The following is a 21,733-nucleotide window of genomic DNA, read 5'->3' on the forward strand; positions in this document are numbered from 1 at the left end:
TTGTTGTTGCTGTGATTACTGTGAGTATGATAGGATTTGGGAGAAGATGGGGCTCTGAGGGTTCTGCTGCCTCTCAATGTGGCATTTGAGGAGGGAAGAGTGAAAAGCATGGTGTGGTGAATGCTCTGGGTGATTGGAGCCCCGTTTTAGGGCGTGATGGTGGAGTCAGTGACAGGGATGCTCTGTGTGACCCAGGAGGGAGCAGGTCTGTGTCCCCACCCAGCAGTCACAACCAAGGGGGACCTGGGGAATTGTGAGAGAGACTTTGCAAGAGAAATTAAATTAAAAAGTAAAAAAGCTGGTCTTAATTATTCCTCTTGCTTCTGTAATCATTGGTGGAAGATGAGGAGCTGCGCCCTGTGACGTAGGGAAGATCTGCAGGCATGGATTTGGGTCTGGAGTTTGCACGCCTCCCTCCCTGGCCATGAGCCCACGTCAGTCTGTCTGCTTTGCACCTCAGCAGCAGCTTTTGCCCAAATACACCAAATATTTTGCACAACCCCGGGTGAACCCGTTCTCAAGACAGCAGAGGATGCTGGTTCCTGCAGACGCAGGGGGAGAGTCGCTCTCCCACACCTCAGCTCCCATCTCTGCCTTACCCACTTGCTACTGCTTCCCTCATTTAGGAAATGTAAATAATTCCTTGGGCTCTGCTAATCCCAAGATTACACGGGTAATTCCTGTTTGCATTAATGGGAGGATCTCTCTCAAATTCTCTGCATGTGAATGAGCATCACAGGACTGGCACACTGAGCCTGGGTGAGTCTCCAGTGCAGACACTTCCCCTGCACTCAGGCAGGATCTGAGAGGAAACACAAAATTAGCTCCTTTGCCTGGGGACGTTCATTTTTTTGTCTATTATTAACTCTGGCCATTAGTCCCTTCCTTCTCCATCCAGCTCTGCCATTGAGGCTTTCAGAGGTATCTCACAGGTGCTGCTGGAGATGGAGAGCATGGTCCTGCTCCATGAGGTGTGAGTAAAAGGGGTGATGAGCAAGTAAAGCAAATCCATCCCCTCTGTGCCTTTTCCTGCTGGCATCTGGCATGTACAGACTCCCAAAATCCCAGATTTGGGGTGCCTGTGATGAACATCCAGGGATGCTGCATTGCCCTGAGGTTTTTATTTCCATACTCTGTCTGGGTGGGAGGAGATGAGGGTATCTGCAGCTCCCCAACTCCATCTGCAGCTCCCCTCAGGCCCAAACCCAAAGCCAGGGCAAGTGCCAAAAGCTGCCCCCAGCACCGGGGTCACCAGGCAGTGCCGCGGGCAGAGCGGAGCCCTTGGCTCCCTGCGCCATCCCTGTGCTGCTGCTCCTGACTGCACCTCCCACTGCTGCTCACAGGGAGAAAATAATTAATTAAGCCAATTAATGAAGACAAACTGGAGTAGCAGCTTTGGAAAAATACCATCGGTCAGCAGCAGGCTGCTCCCTGGGCTGAGCCCTGCCCCTCCTCTCGCTGGCAGCTGCCTGGCACTGCTCACCTCCCCTCCAGGAGATGCCACTGATGCCATGAAGATTTTTGCCTTTTCTTTTATACCCCTGTTGTACCTTCTATAACTTCTGTATTCTTCGTGCTTTTTGCCTACATTCTTGGAGTTGTTTGTTAAGCTAAGAGACTCAACATTTTAGAAGCTTCGTAGTTAGGGATCAGTGTGCCCCAGAGCCCAAGGTCCTCTCCAGAACACATTCTGTAAACTGAGATAGAACCATCCAGGGGAAGGCTCCTTGGGGAGGGGGGCTCACTTGAGCCTCTCATTGGGGAATCTTTGATAGATCTGCTAATTAGTAAAATCTATAATGTTATACCCAGTGTTGGGGGGAGACACACACATACTTGGCAGGGTGCATCTCGATGCATATGACCTGGACGTGTGCACCTAAGGATCCTGAAAATAAATACCAAGGTAAAATCCCCTTTCCCCTTCTAACCGTGTACGACTCTTGATTTTAAGACCAGGAAAAGGCATCACCACAGGCTGGGACAGCCACGCCAGTGCTGCGGCCAGGGGCTCTGGGTGGGGATGCTGTGGTGTCAGGAGCTGGGAGCGCCCCAGGTAGTGACAAAATTAAAGCGGGAAGTGGCGGGAGATAAAAAATTGGAAGTAATCACTAAAATACCCCCCAAACTGTCACACTGTGCACTCCCAGCACAGTCCCTGCAGCTTGGCACTGAGTCAGGCCAGCACAGGAGCGTGGCAGGGATGCTGCTGAGGCACCTCAGACCTCCTGCCTCGGGGGCTGTCACTCAGCTCCTTCATTAGGAGGGAAAAAAGTGCTGGAGAGCCCTCGCTTCCTACAGTGGTTTTATTTCAAAGCTCTTTCAAATCAGGGTAAAGAGGTACGAGGCTCGCTTTTGCACATGGGTTGCTGAATGGAAAAAAGAAAAGATATGTGTTCTTAATTTTGGGAATGGTTTGGTAGTTGTAAGAAATGGGAAGCCAGGAGGGCTTGGGGGATTTGGGGAAGTTCTTGGGTTTGGGGTGAGGGGAAGGTGGAAGAGCCAGAAAAAGCTTTATGCTGCTGTGAAATCTGTGTGCCCTCGGTATCTGCTGGGGGATAAAAAAAGCAGCAGTTAGCTGAGCAGCAAGATTGGTTTTCTTGTATTATTCCAAAAACATAGGGCTGATATTTATTTCATTAGACTAAGCCTTCCTGTAGCCGGTAAATGAATTCCAGGAAGTGAGAGGAACCCCAGGATCAGGGACTTTACTTCATTTGGGATTGTGTGCAGCTAATATTCTGGTTAAATAAATACATTTTACTAATTGGATTACTCAGACAGTGTAATATACTGCTGGATTTCCAACACGATGCTAATAAATTGTGTGAAGAACTTAATCATGTTAGCTTCCAAAAAGCTTGTAAGAGATGAAATTAAAAAATAAGTAGAAGTTGACATCTATTGCATTTCACAGTGTCTTCATTTTCCTCATCCTTCTTAGAGTTCTCCTTTCTGCAGAGAGGCTGACGTGGATTCTTTTTTAATCTGCCTGTGGTTAGGGAGGATGCAGTGTTAGAGTGGGACTGGGGGGTGCTGGCACCTGCCTTGTGTTTGGTTCTTCTTCAAACAGGGATCCTGATAGAGATAGATAGAGATAGAGATAGAGACCTTAACCTCACCTTTTGGAGGCCAAAGAGCTGGGGGTTATTTCCCTGGATGCAGCAGGAAATCAGGCTGGAGAGAAGCACCTGATGCTCCCCAAAGTTGGAAAGGATGCTGAGGGTGCACAGCGAGCGTGTGATGAGGTCTGTGCTGGGGGAGAGGACATGGCCCTGGGCTGGGTACCCCACCTGGAGCATCCCACGGCTCAGGGCCAGCACAGGGAGGTGTTGGATGGGCTGTGCTGTGCATCCACATTCCTCCACATCAGCAAAATGATGGAGCACAGGCGCTGCCGCCACAATTCATCATCACCGGGACGCTGCTTCCTGCACACCACTGCTCAATCCACCTGCACTTCCCACCAGCAAGGGAAAAGGCAACACATACTCTTCTTTCTTTCTTTTTTTTTTTCCTTCTTTGGTAGAAATACACAGTGAGAGAGCGAATGGCTCTCCCTCTCCAGGGATCTGACAAATGGACACTAAAAACAGATAACTTGTCTCCCCGTCAGTAGAACAGCGCTTGGGTCACAGAGACAGCTCAGATGTGTTCTTTAAGCTGCACCCAGCTGTCAATAGGTTCTGCTCCTTACTGAGGAATAAACCCCAGGCAAAGGGAGCTGTGTGGTTTGAGCCAAGAGCCTGGGGAACCTGCAAGTGGATGGCGTCCACTCCGAGTGTCTGGAGAGGAGGACAGTGCCTCTTACCCAGGTCTAACATCCATGGTGTTTTCTGGGATAAGGATGCTCCCAACCTGAATTACACCCCAGCTCTCTCCCCCACGGGTTCCCTCTGCTGTGTATGAACCTGTCACAGCCTCCCAGCTCAGGGCAAGGTTTGCTGCAATGTCATGTGGGCTCAACACCAGCACCTCCACACGATGGAAATATTCCATGTGAGCGTGCCTTTGTGAACAGCTTACCAAACTGAAACTCCAGCATTCGGTCCTCAGGGGTTAAAGTACCCTGCCCTTGCTCACAAGCCGCCTGTTTGGACTCCCCTAATTTTTTCAGATGTATTTGATGCATCAAATGGTGATAATTGTTGTATTAAAGGGGCACGTGGGGGAATAATTTGCCTTTCTGAAGCGCTGTGAGATCTTCAGATGAAACACTGGGCTGCTGTGATTGGCACTAAAAAGAAGGAATTGTCAATTCCTGTTACAGAGTTGGTTCCCCACAAGGTTTAGACGTGTGGCTCAGTGCGTGCATTTTGGGACCCAAAAATCCTGTCCCCCATCCTCCCGGTGTCACTGGGATGCCCAAGGTGTAGATGAAGGCAAACTCGGGGGATTTTCATGGAGGCAGGCAGGAGCCAGCTCCTCTTCCCAGCTGCCTTCCAAACCACCCAGAACAAGCAGAGTGCCTGTGAGCAGCAGCAACTCAGAAATCCAAAAAGCAATTCCTGGCCTGGCATCCACAGTCAGTGCAGCCCCTGGCTGAACAGCTCCATGTGAGTGCACCAAAATCTCTGCACTGCTCTGCCTTCCATCTCCCCCTCGCTTCTCTATCTCCTCCTGATCAAAGTTTCCATATTTTTTTAATTTCCCATATAAAAGGAGTATTGTCTGCGTGAGGCCTCACCTGCATTTATTTATATTTTCTCTCACAGCAGGATTTAGAAACAACAAACCAGCCCCTGAAATGGCAGCAGCTTCTCTGTAACCTGAACCTCATTGAAATACTAATAACTAGGTTTTGATGCAGCTTTGTGGGTATTAATGCAAATGTTTTTCTGACTCTCCAGGTTTAATAGCAACAGCTTATACAACTCTAATTAGCATAACAAAATTCAGTGATGAGGAGTAAAATGCTTGTCTTGTTTGATGTTTCCTGGTAATTAGCAAGAATAATGATTTATGCAGCGTTCCTGGTTCCCGGCTCACAAAAGATGGCAGAGAGCACTCTCAGCAGTTAACTCTGGGTTTGTGGGGAGGATGGAGCTGCTGGAAAATATCCGTGGAGACCCGGGCAGGCTCACACAGCGTGTGTGTCACCACACACCCGAGCACAGACATCCAAGGGCTCCGGGATTTTCCCTGCACATCCCCCCGTGTGTCCATATGCAGTCGCTGCTGTCCATGTGCAGTTGTGTGATTCGGTGTTGTGTGGGCACATGGGCTCTCATCCTGTTCCAAACAGCTGCCCTGCCTTTTGCACAGGGATGGGCGGCACTCCCGCAGAGCCAGGGCGCTGATTTTGCTTTAGAGATTGGATTTGTGCCTTTTGGAGACACCAAGTTTTCCCGTCTGCGTGCAGCTGGGAAGGTTTCCTTCCCTTACTCCAAGTGCTGCAGACAGGGAGCCCCTGGAGCAGGTCTGTGGAGGAGGAGGAGGAAGGTTTCTCGGTGCCACCTCAGTGCCAGTGTTTCCAGGATGAGATGAGGCAGAGCTGCTGCTGCACAGCCCACGTCTGCTCATCCCCAAAGAAACCTCTTCTCCACGCCTTGGGCTGCGTGTTTGATCCGAGGCTTTGTAAAACACAGCGACGCGCCTGGTGTGCTCTGGTTTGGGCCGGGAGGAGTTAAAGGTCAGGAGAAAAGAGGCTGTTGCTGGCGTGTCAGACACTGGCATTTCCCAGGTTGCTCAGCCCGTGTTTGCAGACACAACGCTCTGCATCACCTTTAATATTTCTCCCTGGCTGTGAACTCTTCTCCTTGGCTCCGCAGGGAACTGCAGAGCCCCCTCCATCCCTCCTTTGCATAAGAGGGAAGGATTAAAAGCCCCTGCTGCCTTCCCTGCCGGGTGCAGCCCCACAGAACCCTCCCCGCTCCATCACCCGCTGCCAGAGCTGGTGGGAATGGCTCCGTGTGACCCTCTGGGGGATGCTCGGCAGTCCCTCTCCTCGCCTGTGCCATTAAATGTGTTATGAGTTATGGTCGTCCCGTCGGGCCGGGCATGTGGAGCCCTGCATTAGCCACAGACTCTTATATTTCTCCTCGGCGAGCTCCTGCCCCATTCCCCAGCACCGTCCTCTCCTTACAAAAGCTTTCATTGTGTTAACAGCTGTAAAGTAAACCATGCAGGGCAGTAAATTCTGAACGAGTGAAAAGAAACTCTCCTTTTATGTGGTATGCAGTCGGCTTTATGGAGGGCAGTGCCGAAGGCACTTATTGAGATAAACGTTCTGGCTGAGTTTTTAAAAGGACTAAATAATGTTGGCCATTTGTGGGTTTGTAAGATGACAAAATTAGGAGGGAAGTTAAACTACCTGCTACTGAGCATCAGATGAATTTTTGTGGCAATCTGGAAGCAATCTCTGGCTGCGCATGCAGCTCCCCAGGCAGGGACTTGGCCAGCACAGCCAGAGGAGGGAGAGCTGCCGTGTTTCTTAAGTGCCAGAGCTTGGATGCCGCAGCAGCAATGTCGGTAGCCTGATCCAATACAGCAAATCCTTTGTTTCCTTGCTAAGAAAGCTAATTTTGCAAAGCAGAAGACTGAGTGATGTATAATCTGTGAGTGCCTCTAGTCTGTGGTGCTCTTGGGAGAGGGAAATTGTCATCTGAGGAATAGGACAGATGCAACCAGGGCTGTTCGATTGTATTCCCTCCTTCCCTCCACCCTCCCAGTGTTTCTGAAATGGCTTCTACCATGAGACACCCCGAGACAAGATGCATTCATTCATATTAATAACATTGGAGTATCTGCATGGGTAAGGTGGCTCAGAGAGAGGCATTCATGATGAGAAGAATAATTTGGTCCAGCCAGTCTTTGCAAACTACTCTGGGGAAAAGCTTTCCCACCCTGGGCGCAGTGGGAAGCCTTCGCTGTGCTGTTCACATAAGAAAGCACAAGCCGATCTGACAAGCTGCAAATGCCAGCATGGAAATGTCCCCTCGGTTCCCTCCATCCCCTCCATCCCTCCCTGCCACAGACCTTCCCTGGGCTGTGTGAGGGGCTGAGCCCTGCCAGCTGCTGCGGACACACGGGCGGGAGATCTGGGGTCACACTTTTCCAAGCGAAGCACAAATCCCTGGGCTGGCAGTGACTCCCACTGATGTGGTTACCCCCTGACTGCCTCGGGGTGCTCCAGCCCCATCTGGCAGCCGGCTGGGGGGAAGGCTCTGCTCCAGGAGGTGGTCACAAGGCACCAGAGCGTTTTCCAGTGTTTCCCACAGAGGAAATTCCTCTGGAGTGAGATCATGCTCTCCTCTCCAAAGGAGGGCAGATCTGCTGGGGAGCAGGGAGCTGGGGATGGGGGGAGATGCTGCCTGCATCCTCTGAACTCGCACTCACCCTGCTCCAGCAAGGTTTAATAGCATCCCTGCACTTTTTATAGTGACGATTATTTGTTAGCAGAGATGCAGCGTGCAGAGGCTCGGAGCTGCAGTGCTGCTTAGCCCATCCCAGGGGTTGCTGTGGCACATTTCCGAGTTTGTGCCCTGCTGAAGGGCAATGGCACCAGGGAGCACAGCCCCTGTCCTGGTGCCCAGCCCCTGCCCCAGCTGAGGCATCGCAGAGGTGTTGAAAGTAGAGCCTAACCTGGTGCAACAAGCTTTACACTGCAGCTCACTACTCAAATATTTGTTTCAGGCAGGGGTTTATTTGCTGTAGAAATAATGAAATTTTCATACAATGCCTTTAAGATCTTGTTAGCGCAGAGCACAACTCTGAATTGCGGCTGGAGCCAAGGTTAATCAGGAGAGCTCAGTACCAGCAGGAAAAGGACCCTGGCAGGCAGAGGGACAGGGAAAGATGTGACCCAGCAGTGGGAGCTCACACAAACATGGGTGGGTAGGATTGCTCAGGCTGGGTTGGATGGGGCACTGAGCAACCTGGTTTAGTGGGAGGTGTCTGCCCATGGTAGTGGGGATCAGAACGAGACGAGCTTTAAAATCCCTTCCAAACCAAACCATTCTATCAATATGAATCTGTGATTCTGTGATCCTGTGATTTTATGATCCTGTGATTCTGTGATCCTATGATTCTGTCATTCTGTGATTCTATGACTCTGTGATTCCATGATTCTATGATTCTGTGATTCTATGATTCTATGATTCTATGATTCTATGATTCTATGACTCTGTGACTCTGATTCTGTGATTCTATGACACTGTGATTCTATGATTCTATGAATCTATGATACTGACTCTGTGATTTCATGATTCTGTGATTCTATGGCTCTGTGACTCTATGACACTATGATTCCATGATTCTATGACTCTATGACTTTATGATTCTGTGATTCTATGGTTCTGTCCTTCTATGACTCCATGACTCTATGATTCCATGGTTCCATAATTCCAGCTACATGACCACATATTGAAAAATTCCCCTTGCCACTGTGTGCCAGCCAGCAGACAATGGCACTTAGCCAGCTTAGTGCCACTTTCTGGGGATTTTCCAGAGGGTCACACCATCTGCTGCAAAATGTATTGTGAAGCTTGTTGCTCCTCCAAATTCCAGCCAGGATGCCCAAGCTCCCAGAGCTGCAAGGCAGGGTTGCAGTGAGGCTCACAGGCATCGGTGCTGAGGGGTTTGGTTGAGTCTGGGCGACAGTGTGAGTTGCAGCTACAGCTGTAACAATTCTGACAAGCCCTGTGGGCTCCACACGGTGTGTGGGGGCTGAGTCAGACTGGGTTTTACCCAAAATGACTCACCTGGTAAATCCCACTCTCTTCCACGGGCTGAGCCAACCCTTTGGCAGGACCTGTGTGTTTTAAATGCAGCTCTCAAAAAGGTAAATGTGTGGTCTGTAGACTCAGATTTCCTCCAAGCTGGTCATCCTTGAATGGGATGAGGTTTCCCTACAGGCACAGCCGGTCGCCAGTTGCCCCTTTCCTACTGTGCTGAGCACTGCCAGGTAGCAGAGAAAGCCCCACTGGGAGTGTGGACCCACTGCTGGGACCTCCCTGTGGCCAGAGGGTGCCAAAGGGGCTCCTCAAGTAGACTTTGGAGAGGGGATTTACAGGAAACTGTGTTTGCAGGGCGGCTTCAGCAAGGGCCCAGCATCAGCACTGGTGGGAGGAGACAGCAGGAGACAAGGTGGAGGGAGGAGAGCCTCGAGCAGGTGCTGCTGTAAAACATTTCCATCCCTTTCTTCTTGGAAAGGCTTGTGCAGGCTTCACAGCGCCTGCGTGTGCGTGGATGGGAATGATATAAATGTAAAATTGGCCTTCTCAGGTTCTGAAGAGCGCAGTTTGCAGCTGGAGATGGATCACCAATCTTCCAGGGAATTGTGCTCTACAAGGTTAAGCATGTTTGCAGAAGAAATATGGATAATGCTCTTATCATGTATGACCTTTACTATATGTGTAACATTGTCAGTGACAAAAATGCCATTTTTTAAATGGTTTTCACACTATGGTATCCAGCCATTAATCATGATGTATGTGAGCGACTCTATATTGTTTCTCTGAAATTGCAGCATTAGATTACTTTCCATCCCGGCTGCTCACATGAATTGTACCCCCTGTTACCATGAGCAAGGTTCCTATTTTCCATGCCTAATGTCATTGTGGCCCTACATTTACCCAGAGGACTGGAGAGAACTTTCCAAGGCACAAAGAGCACAGTGCTGCTCTCCTTCCCCGGCAGACAATTTGTGCATATGTGTGTTTAAATGGTGCACTTACTTTAAGATGTCTCTCTAATCCAGGAGTTGATAAATGACTCTTTCAGACACCTCTGCTGATGTTGCATTTTTAATGTAGACAAACTGTAGCTCTGGCTCCAGTCTGTGCATCCCTGCCACTGCCATCCCCACTCTTGGCGGGTTAACGTTTCATCTCGCCTGGTGTAATTTGGGAGGTTTTACTTCCAGAGTGTGTTTTGATTTACAGAAGGTAAAAAGCAGTTGGCAGTTTGATGTTTACTCTTTTGTGGGCTTGTTTGTTTTTTTTTTTTTCTCTTTTTTAATGCAGCGAGCTTTCAGGTGCAAGTGCTGCTTCCTCTATACATAGCTGATATTTATCTTCCCTGTCTGAGGAAAGATGCTGCCCAAAAGGGACGCCAGACAAAGCCCCTCACACCCTGCCTGAGCTGTGGTTTTGGGGAGTGTCTGAGCTGCTCTAACTGCTCACCGTGGTGCAGGGTGGCACATAACACCTGCCAGTGCAGGACTTGTGCAGGGATCAAAGGGAAAACAGAGCTGGCAGGAAGCAGCTGAATACACAGACACTGTTTGCAACCCTAACAAATGGTTTCTGCCATTTCCCCAGTTAGCATCATCCATAGTCTGGGCTAGTTGGGAGCTCATCTCCCTTTGCTGCTGGAACAAGAGTGATCAAAAGAGTCAAAGACAAGCAAATACTTTCTGATGGAAATAACGTGGGCACGCTGCATCCATGCAGAGCTGTGGGTATCCACAGGGAAAGAGGGATTCCCGGTGTTTCACGTCTTCAGAGGGAACTCAGTAAGGTCTAATCTTGCTCATTCTCATCAGCACCAAACCAGAGTGAGGTCACTGAGATCACTGAGCTCCACAGCCCAAGTGAGGAGCAGAGAATTATTCTGTTGGGATGGAAATATTTTCAGGTAATGAAAAGTGCTGTGCTGTTGTAGCCCATTGCTGTTTTTGAGGAAGACCTCACCAAGCCTCTGACATCCTGAGTGACCTTGGGAGAGCAACAGCCTTTGTCTCTGGGCTCCTACTTTCATGCAGAGCTCTCTCCTTTGGAAGCTTTCCATCTCGTACTCCATCCGTGTGTTATCTCCAGAACCGTGGGGACAGGTTTCCTTTGCAGCACTTCCACAGGGCTCTGTAATCTCTTTATTCTGCTTTCTTACATGACTCTTCAATACTGCAGAGGCAGCAGGTCCCCAGGCACTGAACCTCCCCAAATGTGCAGCCTGTCCCCACTGTCTGATCCCTCCTTTGTCCCCACAGACCCTCACAGGCTTTGCTGCTGTCCCCAGAAATCCCTGTCACTTCTTGATAACTTTCTGGTGGCAAAGTGAGTGCCTGTGGCTGTAGGAGCCCTCCCTGAGCAGGGTTTATGGGCTGTGAGCTCTCACCTCTCTCAGGACAGCACAGGACTGAATGCTGTCCCCCTAGGACCAACAGGGAAAGGTGACAACCGGATCTGGTCTGCAACACCCTGGCACTGCCCCAAGTGCTGCCCACCCTGTCCCTGAGCCCTCGGCTGCAGCCTCCCCTGCGAGTGCCTGGGAGCATCCTGAGATGAGTCAACTGTGTGTGGGAGCAAGTGCAAAACAAATAGCACGTGCACACGAGAGCAAGTGTCTTGTCTCTTTGTTTCCAGTTCTCTCTGCTGTTGTTCCAAACTCTTGCTTTTCTGAGGAGTTTCTCCTTGTCACATGCACTGAACTTTGAGGCTGATTATGCTGCAAGCACTTTCTGTTTGTTGGTGTTGTCTAAAGAATAACGTGACTGTGTTTGCCTGTCTCAAACCCACCCTAAACTAATCCTGATTTTCTCAATTTACTCTGCCTTGCTGTTCTTCTTCCCTCATTGTCTAACCTTAATGATAAGCCGTGGAGAATGGTTTGGGATCATGGCAGACGTGCCCACTCTGGCTGCAGCAGGTGTATAGGCATTTTGGGAAGATGGGCCTCCCCCCTGCCTCCCTCTGTGGAAGGGTTGATGTTGCAGGCATTACCTCATGTTCCACGCCACGCAGTGAGTCAAACTCTGCTAAGTAACTAAATAAAGATGTAATTTTAATGATGATTAAATTGAAGCACCTCATTAATTTCATGTGAGAGGTGGGGAAGTACACGGCAGCTCTTTCCCTAAATTCATTGTTTGTCTGGCCGCGAGACGTCCCCTCTCAACGTCTGGTTGAGTCTAATTTAAGTATGTAAATTTAATGGTTCAGTAAGTAAAATTGCCTTTATTGTTTGGAATGGTTTGCGCAGTAATTTACGAGCTAGCAAGGCTCATTTGATAGGAGTCTATGATGGAGTAGGTGACTACAGTGAAGGACATGTTTATCTTAAGGATACGGGAGAAGAACACAGATATGGAACATCTGTAATCGAGGAGCTTGGCACAACAGCGCTGCTGGAGACTGGCCCTGGGACAGAGCAGCCCTGAGGGCTCGTCCTGGGGCACACTAATGCATGGAATGGGATGGCATCCCTGCCCCCCCATGCCTGCAGCCACGGCAGATCACACCAGGGCACCAGGGCAGCCACCTGTGCAGGAGTGTTGTCACCCTCATGACCCATTTTTATCATCAAAACAAAAAGGACAAGAGACCTCACAGACCACGGGAGTGACAAGGAAATGTTTTCAGCTGCTTTCAGGTCTTTTTTCCCCCCACAGTGCTGCTTGGAAAACCTTTCTTTCCAAGCAGCTGCATGCTGGGCTCAGGTAGTCCCTGTTAGGAAGGGAAAGTTTCCCCCAACAACAGAAGGAGAACAGGTCTCACCTGGGGATGGATCCTTGGTGAAGCCAGGCTGAGGTGTGGGTGGTCCCAGGGAGCTCTCTAAGCCATCTTGCCACTGCTGTGTGTCACTGTGCCTCCTCCAGACTCCTTCATGCTGCAACCAGCTTGTTATTGTCGTGGTTTTTATTTAAAACTGCTTGTGCTGAGGAGCTTGGAGTGCTTTTCCACTTTAATTAAGCCTCACTCTGCACTCACAGAGCTGTCACTCTTACCTTGTTGGCCAATACAGGAGGTAGCAGGACTCTGCCCAGGGTCACCCAGCAGGGCAGTGCCAGGACTGGGAAGAGGACAGCCTTTCTCCAGCCCCCGGACAGCATCCTTGCTATCAGACACTGCTTCCCAAAGCTGTCATTCCAACAGACAAATTAGGGTAGTCTGGCTTCCAGAAAATCTATGTAAGGCACGTTGCAGTCATAGAAAAATAAAAATAAAAATGAAATGGAAGTGTTACAATAAGCAACTGTGCTTTATAAGGAAATGTGGTGACACAGGGAGAGGTAGGAAAGCCAAATCCCTGGAGTGGACAGGGAGTGAGTGTTCAGTTGAGGAGGGCACACTGTCATCATTATAGACATAACCCAGGAACACTCTCTGCAGATTTTGTGTTTTAATTTTGCCCAGCTGTCACAGCCTCCCTCGCTCAGGCTGGACAGATGTGCGCACCCAGGGGCTGCTGAGGGTTCCTTCTTCCACAGTCTGGGTGCAGAGCAGGAGCAGGCACTGGGGCAGAGCTTGCAGGCACCAAAGACCCAGGTTTGCCCTGCACTCCACTGTGCCCCACTCACAGCTGCTGCATCTGGGGAACCTCACTGCTTCTCCCTGGTTTTCCAGCCACAGAAGGTGTCTCTTCCCATCCCAGGTAGCCACGGACATACAGCAGCTGTGGCACTGGCCATGGACTCACGAGCTGTTCAGCCTCGTGTTTTACTCAGTGGTAAGGAATGTAAGACATACAAGGAGTGTTTGTGGTCCTGCTTTTACTCCAAGGGTGAGAATTCAGAGGGCAAACACCACCAGGACATGAACTGGCCCTTTGAGTACCTTGTGGGTAGCCCAGGGCACCAAAAGATCATTGCCATGGAAGTTGTCCAGGCTGGAGACACCCTTGCTGCTCTGCCTGTACCCAGTCTTTGCTGGGCTCAGCTCCTGGAGCTGCCAGGATCTGTTTAACCCTGTGGCTGCTGCGTGGCAAGCAGGGCCCATTAGGAAAGGCAGCAGCCATCCCATCCCTCGGTGCTGGTAGTGCAGCCATTTATTCTGCTAAGTAGACAGAGTGTAGTGAAGAGTGTGATGAGAAAAGAGGGAGGGCTGGGCACTGTGGAAAAAAGGGTAATTAAAAAAATGAAGGGAAATCCACCCAATTGTGTGGTCTGTTTTCAGGGGGCGTATTCCTCAGGCTGTGTTCGGTATCTCAGGGCCTTCTCTGCTGATGGGTTGAGTGAGGGAAGGGGCAGCTTCAGCCACATGTGGAAAACTCCTTTTCTTCCTCTCCCTCTTCCCACTTTTGACTGGTGAGCAGGACCCACTGACCGTGGTGTGTAAAAGGAAATAATGGATCTTTTCTCGTGGTCTTCTTCCACCGAAGTCAGCTGCTGCTTTGCTCTCAGAGACTTTAACAACTGAATTTTGAAGGTTGATGCTTCTGATTTTCCTTTACCTAATGCCCATCCAACAAAACCCCTGGCGTCAGCCAGCTTGAGCTGTGCTGCTGCAGGGATTTTCCTCTGTTGAAACGAATAGCAAGCTAAACCACAACACCGGTTTATTGTTGTGGTTTCCCCTCACTTTATTTGCTCCTGAGCCTCAAGCATGAGAAAGGCCACACCTGGGTTGTGAATCTCTGCTTGTTCTTTGCAGTTTTGTCATGTGTTGCTTTCTGAGGGCTTGCAGACCCCAGCTGAGAGATGCTGCTCTAGGCAGGGTCCCTGGTTGCTCATGCCCAAAATGGACCTTAATGCAGCAGAAATAAGGGAAAAAGGGCAATATTGGTGTGGGGAATGCAACATGTCCACTTTGCAGCGTTGGAATCACAGAATGGGTTGCGATGGAAGGGATTTTAAAGCTCATCCACTTCCACCCCCCCTGCCATGGGCAGGCACACCTTCCAGTGGACCAGGTTGCTCCAAGCTACATCCAAGCTGGCCTTTGACACTTCCAGGGACAGAAGTGTCCAATTAACACAGAAATCAGCCAAGTTTATTCCTAAGAGACTTTAAAAACCTGTTCCTGTACTCAGCCAAGAGCAAAGAGAGGCTGTACCTCCTGCTGGCAGGGGCAGGCACTGGGGAACCCCAGCTGGGGCCACCAACTCATCCCAAGGGTGGTAGTGGGATTCAATCAGGATACTCTTGATCAAATTGGGCTGGGGTTTTGGTTTTTTGCATTTTGGCTGCTAGCAAAGGCTCCCCACTAGGCACACATACGGATTTGTGGCCTTTTGTCTCCAGCACCGGCTGCAGTGACAGCACCTGCTTGTCTCTGCCTTTTCTGTCCCTGCCTGTTCCTCCTGTCCCTGCCTGTCCTTGCCTGTTCTCTGCCTGTCCTTTTCTGTCCCTGTCTCTCCTGTCCCTGCCTGTCCCTGTCTGCACCTGCCTGTTCCCTGCCTGTCCCTGCCTGTTCTCTGCCTGTCCTTTTCTGTCCCTGTCTCTCCTGTCCCTGCCTGTCCCTGTCTGCACCTGCCTGTTCCCTGCCTGTCCTTGCCTGTTCTCTGCCTGTCCTTTTCTGTCCCTGTCTCTCCTGTCCCTGCCTGTCCCTGCCTGTTCCTCCTGTCCCTGCCTGTTCTCTGCCTGTCCTTTTCTGTCCCTGTCTCTCCTGTCCCTGTCTGCACCTGCCTGCTCCCTGCCTGTCCCTGCCTGTTCTCTGCCTGTCCTTTTCTGTCCCTTCCTGTCTCTCCTGTCCCTGCCTGTCCCTGTCTGCACCTCCCTGTTCCCTGCCTGTCCCTGCCTGTTCTCTGCCTGTCCCTTTCTGTCCCTTCCTGTCCCTCCTGTCCCTGCCTGTCCCTCTCCCTCCTGTCCCTGCCTGTTCTGTCCCTGCCTGTTCTCTCCCTGCAGCCCCCCGAGCACAGCAGCTGAGCAGGATCCTTGGCAGGACAAAGGGAAAGTGCCAGCACTGAGAACTGCACACAGAGCCACTATCCAGGGCCTTGAGACCAATTAGTCTCTATTAATTACCTTTTGAGCTCGCCTGAAGCTTTTTGAAATTCCAGCATCATTCCCTCCACGAACACCTTTTAGATCTTTCAAAAAGGGCCAGGGCTGTCCAAACCCCGGGCAGGCTGAAATCTCCCCAGCTGCCCAGGCTCAATTATGTCTTTCAACACAGCTCGTCACCTCTAATCCTGTGGCCCAAATACGAGGGCACTGACCTTTTCAAGTCTTGGGAAGGTTGTTCAAATGAAGATGACAACATGAAAGAAAAAGAAAGGGGGGGGAAAAGGAACTCCGTGTGACAGGGAAATAATTTCTCGTGTCCATGCAAAGGGTTTTGCTCTGCCTTCATGTATGTAATTTATCAATTTTGAGATTAGTAACACTGTACAGCCTGCAAGGAGAGGCAAATTAGGGCATTACAAAGCTTTACAAAAGGTCTGTCCTAACCATGATAGGAGAGAGGATGAACTGCCACTCCTGGACAAAGCAGTTTAGTGCTAAAAAATGATGTCAGCTTTGGCTTTGCCTAAAATTTGTGTTTTACACAATGGAATGAAGGAGATTTCTACCCAAGTCTTGAAATGGTGGTAAATATTTTCAGATTTTTCATTTTAAATCTATGGGGAGGGGGAGTTATGGACTTAGTGAGGGGTTAATCTTTTGTGGGAGGAGGTTGCAGTTATTTGTATTACGGTATTAGGGTGCAGAGAGGGCTGGTAGTTCAGTTGGTTTTGATGGAGAAGATATAAAAATTTAATGCTGGAAAGCAGATATGCAAAGCAACAACAAATTATCTGCCTGAGTTGCGCTGCTTTTTCCTGGGCAAAACACAAATAAAGAAAGTGCATAAATGATAATGAACTCAAATGTCAATAATTGAAGATCTGAGTCACATGGGCAGGGAAACTTTTGTACTAATTATCCAAGTTTCAATCTCTCAGCGTGTCAGGAGCAGAGCAGCTTTAGCTGTTTGAGTCGTTTCTTGATCACGCGAACATCCATTGAAATAAATTCATTTTTCTTCCGTGCTTTTCAGCTCTTTTTCCATAGCCCTGGGATGTGACTGTCCTTATATTAATAGGAACTGCTGCCTGACAACCATTAAATGTGCATTTAAGCCTTTTGCATACCCTGAACATGCTATAGCTGTTCCATGTCATGACTGCTGACGAGCGGGGTCAGGCCCTTTCCTCAGTACATATTGCTGAGCCTATTAGGCTCTAACGGGGTTAGAACAATTGATATTTACAGCCCTGCAGCACCAGGGGTCCCACACCAGCTCAGGGAGGTGTGTGAGATGAGGGGGAGAAGATGGATGGATGGATGGATGGATGGATGGATGGATGGATGGATGGATGGATGGATGGGGTGAGTGTTGCTGCTTTAAGATTTATCGACAGCACCAAATTTTTCAAACAAAGTCTTTTGGAAGTGCCATTGTGGGAAGCTGTGGCACGGTTTGGCAGGCGGGGAAATCTTCTCCCTGAGGTACAAACGTGCCCCTGGCCTGGGCTCTGAGCCTTGCTCCCATATGGGGTGCATGGGATGGCATTTCCAGGTGCATCCTGTGCTGGGATGGACAGGAGAGGTGCTGGGCACACGCCAGCAGTGCCCAGTGCCCTGCCTGACCAAGGGGTTTGGTAGAGCTGTGATTGTAACACGCCCAGGGAGCTTTGGTTTGTAGGTGATTTTAGGGAAGGCACAGAAAAGGGCCAGAAACCCAGCAAGCCCAGAAATGGTGTAACTAGAGACTGGTTAAAGCCGTTTTGGACTCAGTCTGGAGGTTTTGTGCTGCCCTGCTCACACCATGCTGGTTATTCCCCAGGGCTCCCCAGAAGCTGGAGCTATTCCCACCCAGGTGCCATAGCAAAGACCCCGGGTGACACTTTGAGAAGCAATCAGCTGGAAGTCCATTACTTGAATTCATTGTGGGTTTTTTCCCTTTGGCTTCAGACAAAGTGGAAACCAGAGCAGACCCTGACCGGGTTACATAAGAGAAAATGTAAAAATAACCTGTGAGCGTGAGAAGGGAAAGTGCAGGAGAAGTGAACCTGAGCGACAGTTCCTGGAGCTGTCCTGGCTCCAGCAAAGATGCTCCCTCTCCTCAGTTGGACAGCTCTTGTGGAGTGATTATTTCAGCCTACAGAAGGCTGTGGTTGCAATTAAACACTTAGAAAGAGCAGGAAACAGACAGGAACAGAGGGAATAGAGAGGTGAAACCGCCTTGTCATGCTGAGCATTAAAAAATATCTGCTCTGAAACGGTTTTGGGCCCAGAGACAGAGAAGGGAGATGATGGACCTTGGTGCCAGGTCTTTGGAGGATAAGAGGGCCAGCTCTGCAAACCAGGGTCCAGATGGGTTTTTGGGTTGCAGAATTAGGATAAGACTCATCAGAGCACCAGCTTGGGGTACCTCTGGTTTGTGCCTCACATCTGCTGCTTTTCCCGTTCAGAGAGAGAACTTAGGGGAAGGGATGAGGAAAACTAAGCAGGGTCTGTTATTTCCTTTCACCTCAGGATGTTGCAGGGCTTTGCAGAGATGGGCAAGTGCTGTCTGATAAAGGGAGATCTCGGAAACGGAGCAGGTTAAGTGACCAGCAAGGTGAGGTATTTGTTTATCAAGGCAAGAGAAAATATCTCTCCTGACCCACAGGCTTCCTGACCCATCCAAGTAAACAACAACAACAAAAAATACAGACTAAAACAGAATAAAACTCATTCTTTCAGCCAACTGCAGGTGACCACTTTCCCAAGGTAGCTGTTCTCCTCTTTTATTCCACTTGCTTTAGCATTCATGGCACAGGAGCCGCCGGCTGGCTCCCTCCCGGCAGGATATCAATGTCAGTCAAGACAAGGAAAGTCCGAATCCCCCATGTCACAGCATGACAAGGAGGCCTGGACGTGGTTAAGTGAAGAGAGTAAAGGCTGATTTAGCACTCTCCCTGCTAAGAAGGCTTTGAACGGGCAGGGAGGTGTCAGCGCAAGGTGACCGAGCAACAACCCCGGTGTCCTTAGGGTGCACTTAGTGCTGCAGCAGGAGCTGCTGGTGTGCAAAGGGCTGGCTGGAAGCGCCAGGCATCCCACAGAGATGCTGGGGTCGCTGCTGCTTTGGCTTTTTCCCTTTTAGTTTTAAAACCAAGTGCGTTTTGGCATAGTCGCCAAGGTGGAGATGGGAAGCTCCATTAAGATAAAACACCCAAACAGTGCTGGGAGGTGCCTGAGACAGAAGGATGTGCTGAGGCTCAAGCTCCCAGCGCTGCTGGTGATGCTGCGAGGATGGGGCTGGGCTGACTTTGTGCCACCCCGGCTTTCACTGCAGAGGGGAGCCCGGATTTCAGCCTCAGCCTCCTTCCAAGCCTCCTTCCACCGTTTCGGCTGGCAGTGCAGCACCGTGCCACGTCCCCGCACCTGGGGCCAGCTGGGCTGGGCGAACAGCAGCAGGGTGGGTGTGCAGCCCTGGGCACCTACATCCCTCTTGGAGCCCCTTCCCCAGGCCGGGCATCCCCGCCCGGGCATCACTGCCCACCCCGAGCTGCCGGCACCGCCTGCTTTTGTCTCTCTGGCAGCGCAGGGGACGACTCGCTTTGATTAATATTAACACTGCGTCAGCGGCTCCTTCCCCGTCGTTTTAGCAGATGACTTCTCCTTCAGCATCGATCCGCCCCGCATCCACCGAGGGGGTGAGGATTCCACGGGCGGAATGCGGGCGTAGCTCGCCCGCGCCTTTATTTATTCCTCCCTCTTCTTTATTTATTAGTTAATCTGATTTATATCCTTCCCGCTGCTTTCATCTCTACCTCAAGGCTCTCTGCTCCGGCTGGGGGGTGGTCACTCAGCCACTGGGCCACGGGGATGGGCTGTGTCTGACAAAACTGCGGGTGAAGCAGCGCAGCCGCGCATCCCGCAGCCCTGCATCCTGCAGCTCGCAGCCCTGCACCCCACAGCCTCCAGCCCTGCATCCCCACATCCCAAAGCCCTCAGCCCCGCATCCGACAGCCCCGTCTGCAGCCGAGCATTGTCACTCTCCTGCTGCCGGCCGGGCGCTGCCGGGTACCCCCCCCGCCGCACCCCGCTCCCCCCGCTGCCGCACGCCTCCTCTGCTCGCAGCATCTCTCCCCTCCGCATCCGCTATAATTGACATTTTCCATCTGACAAGTTCTGTTTTCCCTTCCCGCAGTTGCTAAGGAAACCGGAGAGAAGGCCCGGGAGCCATTAGCTGCCGTCATCGCCTGCCCGTCCGCAGAAATGTCACTTCTGCTAACGAACACCGGAGGGGAGAAAAAAAATTTAAAAAAAAAAAAAGAAAAAAAAATAGAAAAAAGTTAAACTCCCAAACAAAACGCAGCACCGAGCTGCTAAAGAAAGGGATGGTGGAACGGCCCTGCCTCGCCTCCCCATGCAGAAACGGCATGTCCCCACCCCGATGGGGATCCACGCAGCATCCTTTGCCTGCTCCACCTTTGCCCCTGCAAAACATGGGGATGACGGGTCCTCCCGGTGCCCACGGGCTATCCCCAGCCACAGGGAAGGGCAGAGAGGGTGCCCGTGGAGGTTTCTGGCCCCCCAAATGGAGGTAGCAAAGGCCCAGCTGCCCTCCTGCAGTGTATATCCCACCCAGGGCAGGGACTGAGGGGCACGAGAAGCCTCCTCCGCTGCTCGTTCCTCCCTCCCGCTGCCGTGTTGTAATTTTAACTTCATTGAAGAGGTTTTTATTAAAAACCAGACAGTTGCCCTTCACCCCTCCCCGATGTGATGGTGAGGGCAGGGGCTGTGGCAGTCCTTACAATTCCCTGTGGAATTAAGTTAACAAAAATCAAACACCCACTGACCAAACCACGGTGGTTCTGCATCACGTCACGTACGGGTTCCTGAGTCGTGTGGGAGTTGGAGTTTGCTGCTGACTTCATAAAGTCCTGGGGTGTTCCTTCTTCTTCTGTTTGGAAACTTCTATTCCCCCATCATGTTCTATTCATTCCCTTCCCCTCTAATTCAGAGAAATGCCAATATTCTAGTAACTAAAAAACCAGATCCAACGTGATCCAGCAGCTTGTTGGAAACCCCACGTGAAATCTACCGTGGAGGTGGCGAGAAAGCTGAAATTTCCATTTTGGAACATCTTCTATGCTGCCGTAATTCTTTGCTCAGTCATCGAGATACCAAACTGAAGGAGACCCAGCTCCTTGGAGACACTTCCAGCTCCACATACCCTCCAGGTTGTCCTCCACAAGCTGCTCCAAATGAAGATAGAAATCCTTCTCTATCCTACCCAGCCTGCGTGACCAATGCGATTACTGTAGATTCCATGAAAATGTGTTTCTTTTGCTGTGGAATTGCTCACATCCAGCAAAGCCTTCAGGGACTTTTGCTTTATTACTTGACATAACCCAGTGCACAACCACAAAATAATGATTTCAAATATTCGTTAAAACCAGGTCTGGTTTGGGTGAGACTGTGCTTTGTCATGGTTGGGACCAAGAAGCGTATCTTTGCCAAATTTTAATTTTCAAGGAAAACTTGAATTACTTGGAGGTTTAGATGACCTCTAAAAAGTTTGAATTTCTGGTTTCTGGCGAGTTACTCTTTGTCATGTCGGGTTTTGTCCTTCTTTGCTCGTGGCACTTTGTGGAGAGCACAGAAAAGCACGGACAGGCACCAGACCTGCCCCTCTTTATTTCTGAAAACCTGTCAGAAATGTCAAGAGAAGGGTTTCAGTCCTGAATTTCCCTTTGCCAAATGTGTGGCAGTAGAATGCTATGAACCAGAGGTGTTTTTAGGGCTCTTTGCCCATTCCAGCAGTGAGCTGAGGATTCATTTGGGAGGCTCTGGCTGAAGGCAGCACCTCAGAGCTAACCCAGGGTTTGTGGTGGGTGCTGAGAAGCCAGAGATGGTGCCACCAGCATGGTGTAATTTCTTGTCACCGTCACCCCATCCATGTTTCCCGCCTCTCCCACGTGTCTGGGTGCTACCTGTTGCAGGTACTCAAGAAATAAAACCCTCTCTCAGCTTCTTCAGGATGGGCACAGCATCTCAGCGAGGCTCTGTGGCACTGGAGGGAGCAGAAAGGTTCGTTGTGAGGTTTTCTCCATGTTTTCACCACCATGAGACACCTCCTTGTAGGGTGAGCCCCGT

The sequence above is a fragment of the Corvus cornix genome, chromosome 18 (assembly GCF_000738735.6).
Source record: "Corvus cornix cornix isolate S_Up_H32 chromosome 18, ASM73873v5, whole genome shotgun sequence".
In the NCBI taxonomy this organism is placed as follows: domain Eukaryota; kingdom Metazoa; phylum Chordata; class Aves; order Passeriformes; family Corvidae; genus Corvus; species Corvus cornix.